Consider the following 6,500-nt stretch of genomic DNA (forward strand, 5'->3'; position numbering starts at 1 on the left):
CCCCCTTCCTTCTTCTTCCCCCAGCTTTATAAGCTGAGCATGACGTCATATGGTGTGGAATATCCCTTTGGTCAGTTGGGGTCAGCTGTCCCGGCTGTGTCCCCTCCCAACTTCTTGTGCCCCCCCAGCCTGCTCGCTGGTGGGGTGGGGTGAGGAGCAGAAAAGGCCTTGACTCTGTGTCAGCACTGCTCAGCAGTAACGAAAACATCCCTCTGTTATCAACACTGTTTCCAGCACAAATCCAAAACAGAGCCTCATACTAGCTACTATGAAGAAAATTAACTCTACCCCAGCCAAAACTAGCACAGATGCATTAAAAAAAAGTTACAAATAAGCTACAATGTTAAACTAAGTGAATGCAGCAGTATCAAATTAATAGTAATGTTGTTTTTAAACCTTTGACTGTTGTGGAGGCAACCGATTCTAAAAACATATGAGGGGACAATTCAACAGCTACAATCTAGGCAATGGAGAGTCAATTTACTCCTCAAGCACGAACTCTCTGCGTGACTGTTTCTGTTGCCCATATGTCAGGGAAGAATTATAGCATCTCTCTCCTTCACAGGAACGTTGGTAGGATAAATACATTGAGGAACTGAGAAGCATTCAGGTCCAGACTCATCCCACTTAACTCTGACACCTGTCTGAGGAGACCAAGAAGAAGTTTAGTTATTCAAGGATATATAAAGTTAAGGCAGAAGGACGGACATCTGCAGAAGGTGATTCAGCCTACTGGAGATGTGAGTCACCTTCAGGAACTGTTTATCATTTTTGGTTGAACCCATAGCAACTATGTACCTAAGGATGGGATGCAGTTGTCTGAACACAGGTATCCAGTGATCTCTCAAATGCCCTACAGAAGCTAAGACATGTGCTTGGGGCAGATAGATATGACACAGGACTTCCAGGACAGAGTGGGATATCCCACAGCTCTTTTCATGACAGTGGATGTCTGTCAGTGGATGTCTATGTATTCAGTTGAAACAACTGAATTTTGCTCAAAGTGTTTAACATAGGTAAATAAATTTGGCCTCCAGGACAACACCAGTGAAAGCCATTTAGGAGTTAAAAAAGGAAACTTTATTAGATGGAGAAACACCCAGTTGAAGACTTCTGCTGAGAGAATATTGTGGCTCCCTTAGAAAGTGTGTGAGCCTCAAAGGTACCTTTCCTGTTCTGTTTCCTCTCTTCTTTCAGCTTTCAGTTTCACCTAAACTATTTGTTAGCTATAAGTTTAGCTAGGAATAAGGACAGGTAAAAGATTAAATAGAATCATAGAATAGGATAGTTTGGGTTGGAAGGGACCTCTAGAGAACATCTAGTCCAACCCCCCTTCCGTGGGCAGGGACATCTTCAACTAGATCAGGTTGCTCAGAGCCCCGTCCAATCTGACCTGGAATGTTTCCAGGGATGGGGCATCCACCACCTCTCTGGGCAACCTGTATGGTTGCCCAGACAATGGGTATCCCTGACAATGGGTAACCCTGTGTTATATTACATGTGATTTTTTAATGGGGTGTCAGAGCAGTGACATTTCCCAACTAACCTTAAAGGAAGTGTTTTCTATACCTCTGTTGTCAGGCTAGTGACTGCTCTGTGTGTACATGGGCATAGCTTTGTCCCTGAGCAGGTTTTACTGTGCTGGTGAAAGTATGGGTGATCTTGCAGTTCTGTTAAGAGGTAGCAAAGATACCATGTAAAAAAGTCTAGATCGTCCCTGGAAATGCCATGGAGGTGCTCCTTATCAACGTTTCCTGAACATGTCATTCATCATCTTAGTCTCCCTGTAGAGAGAGATGGCTCTCTCATATGGCTCTCTCTATGGCTCTCATTGCTCTAGCCTCTGAACATCCCCTTCATCTCATATAGTTGCAGGTCTTAAGAAATTTAAATTAATAGGTTAGTTGCTGTAAGCTCCCTGTAAAGTCAATGGAGAGAGACAGAAAGCCCCAGTCAGTCATTTGGATCTAAGGTGGGCTGAATTCCTCTCCTGAGGTGCTGTCTCCATCAGCCGTGTATCTATGGCTCTCATTGCTCTAGCCTCTGAACATCCCCTTCATCTCATATAGTTGCAGGTCTTAAGAAATTTAAATTAATAGGTTAGTTGCTGTAAGCTCCCTGTAAAGTCAATGGAGAGAGACAGAAAGCCCCAGTCAGTCATTTGGATCTAAGGTGGGCTGAATTCCTCTCCTGAGGTGCTGTCTCCATCAGCCTAGAACACCTCTGCACCCAACCTAGGTACCCCAGCTCAGTTACAGCTGTTCAGGCACGGTGGCTTAAAAAAATTGTATTTAGAAACTCCAACAAATTCCTTCCTCACCAGTGGAGATAGAACCCTAGTGTATAATGTCATTCCCTCTCCATATCATTGGCTTCTTTCCCCATCTCTCAACTCCAGAGCCTTGCCTCTGCCTTGCTGTATCTGAAAGATTATAAACTTTCTTCTCTGTCTTCTTGATCATTCCTTCCAACCTTGCTAATAGCTGACCAGCTTTCCACTGTACTGTAGCACAGTATATAATAACCTGCAATTATTGTCCATTTAGGCTTTCCCCTGGGTCTGCTTTATTCCTGCCATCAGTAGACCTGTACACTGCTTTTCTGCTGATTTTACTACCAGATTCATTGCTGCTGAGAAGAAAAAAAAAAATCACTGATGATCTACAACCTGTTATATAATTTTCCCGTCTGTCGTTCTTATCTTTTTTTTTCCAGTTCCTTGGCCTACTGTGGAGACTTTACGAAAATTGCTTTATAATAGGCCTTCCTCAGCTGTTGCATCCTGTTCTGTACTGGGTCACTCCTTAAGTATTTCGCTGCTACGTTCTGTACTTCTGTACGGCAGTTACAGTCTACGTGTTACCTGGAGGTCAGTGTGCACAATAGCTCTGCTGCATTTTCACCCTCTTTGACTTGGCTACTCCACCCGCTTTTCTGCTCTGGACAGCCAAGGTAGCTAGAATCCTAGCTTGGATATTACAGTGTATTGCCTTTGATTTTCATTAGGATGTAGGAAATTATTACACCAGGTCTGACCTATTTCTTAACATCTGCACATGAAATTTACTCTATCTACACAGCAACTATCTCCTGTCTTTCTTCTTGGTCTTGGGTTATGCTCCAGGCCTTGGTTAGGCAGGCTAGTAAACCTTTCATCCAGTGAAACTCTTGGATTGAAATGTAATTAATTTCTCAAGGCAAAGTCAAGTGGCAGTTTTGTGACTTATAAGCTAAAGGGTTATTGGTGGGAGTGATTTCTAAACAATTCAGAGCATCCAGACTATTGTATGCGTGAATTTACAGAGGCACACTGTTGTTACACCTACTTCTTTCATGTGTTTTTATTTTTGTTTTCATTTCGTTTTCTTTCCATATACCATTGATTAATTCTATCATCTTTGAATTTATCCAGAGTCTGTTCCTGTAAACATTACAATTGATGTTCTCTGCACTCTCATGCAGGTCCACATGTATGCTGCTCAAAGGGTTAAACATATACAGTTGCTCATTTTAAAAAACCCACAACCTCTGCTGCAAATCATTAGTATAATTCTATATGTACTCTTCTTTATCTCCCCCAAACCACACTAATGCTTGGTTAAAGGGCATGATCATCCATATCTAGATCCAGTCAGTTCAGAAGTGGCTTCACTGTTGAGTTGAGCAGAGGCAAAGAGTGAACTTTGATCTTTTGTTCACAGCCCCACGCTGCTGCTTCACCACCCTGCTATGCCTTATTTGTCCCCCATAGGCTTCCTCGGGGTACTTGGACCTTCTCTCCAGGAGGCTGTTTGTGCTACCCTCTAGTGGCCAAAGCACAAAGAAAACAGTCATATTAAGAGCGCATACCAATTTTTATGCAAAGGTGATCATGGATTTTTTTTTACAACATGAAATCAAAGCAAACCATCTTGGAAAGTGGAAAAAAACCACCCAACAAATAAATCTGCTTAAAGTTAAAGGTTGGGAATGAAATGGAACTTCTAAAATATGTGTCTTCTAAATGTATGTAATTTGCATAATACAAAACCTTGATGAAATGGAAGGTGATTTTAGAGTCTAGGCAGGGAATCAGAGTATTTTAAATATACCAGAGATTTCTTGTGTGAACAGAAGGCAATAGTTTGATGTTCCCACTCAACCTCAGTAAAATATGACAAAAATACTGAGTTTCCCCCACTATTTGTCTCTTGTCAACTATAAACTTTTTCAGCAACAGAAACTCTCCTACACTGTTTATACAGTTCAGTGAAGTTCTTCTCCTGGTTGAATCCTACCACAACAGTGAAAGGAATAAATAACATTTGATGAATTACAAGGTTGTAGAAGATGAGATAAGATGGAACTCAATGGTGGAGAACTGCTGACCAAAGACAGATGTCTGAGAGCTGTGGGGGAGCAGGAGACAGGGTTTCCAAAGTTATTGAGCCATCTGAGGTGCTGGATACTAATGTAGGGCTCATGTAGGGCAAGTGAGGAAATTCAGGGAAAGATAAGGAAGGTTAAAGGGACAACACAGCTAAATGACCACTGAAGAAAAATGGGCAAAAGACATGAGACTGAGTGCTGCAGAGTCCCAACTGGCACTGAGATTTAACATTTATAAGAAAGTAACCAAACATCCCCCGATGTTCCTCTCCTTCCTAGTCCTCACCAACAATTCCTTCAAATGTCCGTTTAGAAATGGGCCTATTCTGACTCTTAGAAAGTCATAGATTTTTTTGGAGAAAATAAGCTCAACAAGAAATATGCAAAATGCTGGGGGACAGAACCAGCAGAAACCACTTTCTTCCAGTCTTGTTTTTCAAACCAGTGGAAACAACATTTGGCAGAAGACCTGTTTTGATCCCAAACTTGAAACAGGGATTGTATTGCTTCTTGTAATGTTGCTGGGAGCTATGGAAGAAATGTTACCACATACTTATGGCTGGCCTAAAGTCCTCCCAAAAAGCTGAAGGCCCTTTAGCAAAGAGTTTCAGAAATCTCAGCGGTCTCCTCTGTGCATCTACAATGAGGAAATTTAATTACTAGTTGTTTGAATATTCAGATGGTTCCAATTACTTTCAAAACACAAGACTCTCGACTTCCAGTGGCACTTGTGTTCTCACTTGGGATAATACCAAACTACTGTTCAAATGACAAAGGAGCAACTTAGGTGGAAGTTAAGACAATTAGTTTAAGATAAAATATCCCCAAACTTTTTTAACTGCTTTAGGTAGTGTGAGGCATCATCTAATTTTATTACCTGGTAGTTCATAATCATCTTACAGTAATGTGCCCAGGCAACTCTATTTCTTTTATTGGGCATGTGGAAGAGGGTTGCCATTTTGATTGTGCTGGGCTACTGGAGACCTATCTCCTATGGGGCTATTTTAGCCTCATGAAATAGTAACCCTTAATTTGAGGGGCTTGATGCAGTAGACAAAAATCAAAGTAAGACTTACATTCATAAAAAACTCATGAGTTTGGTAAATAGAGGATAAGACAGCAGCTAAGAGTTTTGAATTGAAAGCTTAGTGGTTAGATTATGGTTGCTTAGTGTTTGTCTTCAAAGCTGTACTCCCAGGAAGGAGGGCAGGCAACCTAGATATTAAGTGGAAGATCAGATTAACCCTGACATTTCTAGGTCAAGGGAAGAACTGAGGTCATGCCTTTCCCATGCCCACCAAAGTCACATCTGTGCTGATCAGAAGTGCTCATGGAAGTACTGATACAAAATTCAGGAGGGCAAATGGTGCCGCTACTCTTTAAAATGCAACATGTCAACAATTACTTATGTTTTCACTCACTACATCACTGTGTATGTTCTACCCTGTCTCTCTAAAGCAATCTTATAAATCATTGAAGAGAATGGTTCTGTTTTTGCCTTAAATATCCTAGCCTTGAAATCTTATTATTACTTTCCAAATTAGGTCTTCAGTTTACTAGATCATTTTATTACTTGGAACTGGCTGTTTTGGTGTTTTTGCTGGTCCTTACTTTGGAGAACACTCATTTGGAGGCAGAACAATCAAGCAACTAGCTACTGTTTGATGAAGCGCAGTCATCCTTTCTGGTTTCTGGAATACACTTATCTCCCGGTTTTGTATGTAATGGAGAGTTTCTGTTTAAGAAGAAACAAAATGTTGACTTTGGTTAGTAACACGTGGGAGCTAACTTAGGGTTATACTGTAGTGAATGTAGAATCATGAAATAATCTAGTCCTTTGTCCTTCTAAGGCAGATTTTCTGCCTGTTTCAGGCCTGATAGTTGTTCACTGTGTTTTAAAGAACTTACAGCAATGGAGATGTTACGCATTTTCCAAACAATTTACTCAGCTGCTTAACTATTCTTCATCAGGAGAACATTTTCCTTGTGTCAAATTTAAATCTTCTTTGCTGTAATTTAGGTCCATGCCTTCTTTTCCTATCCACCTTGACTCCAAAGAATAATTCATTACACTTGCCTTGGCAGCTCTTGAATGGAAGAACCATTACCTTGCCTCCCACTAGTCTTCCCTT

Source organism: Aptenodytes forsteri, unplaced genomic scaffold (assembly GCF_000699145.1).
Source record: "Aptenodytes forsteri isolate BGI_AS27 unplaced genomic scaffold, ASM69914v1 Scaffold266, whole genome shotgun sequence".
Lineage (NCBI taxonomy): Eukaryota > Metazoa > Chordata > Aves > Sphenisciformes > Spheniscidae > Aptenodytes > Aptenodytes forsteri.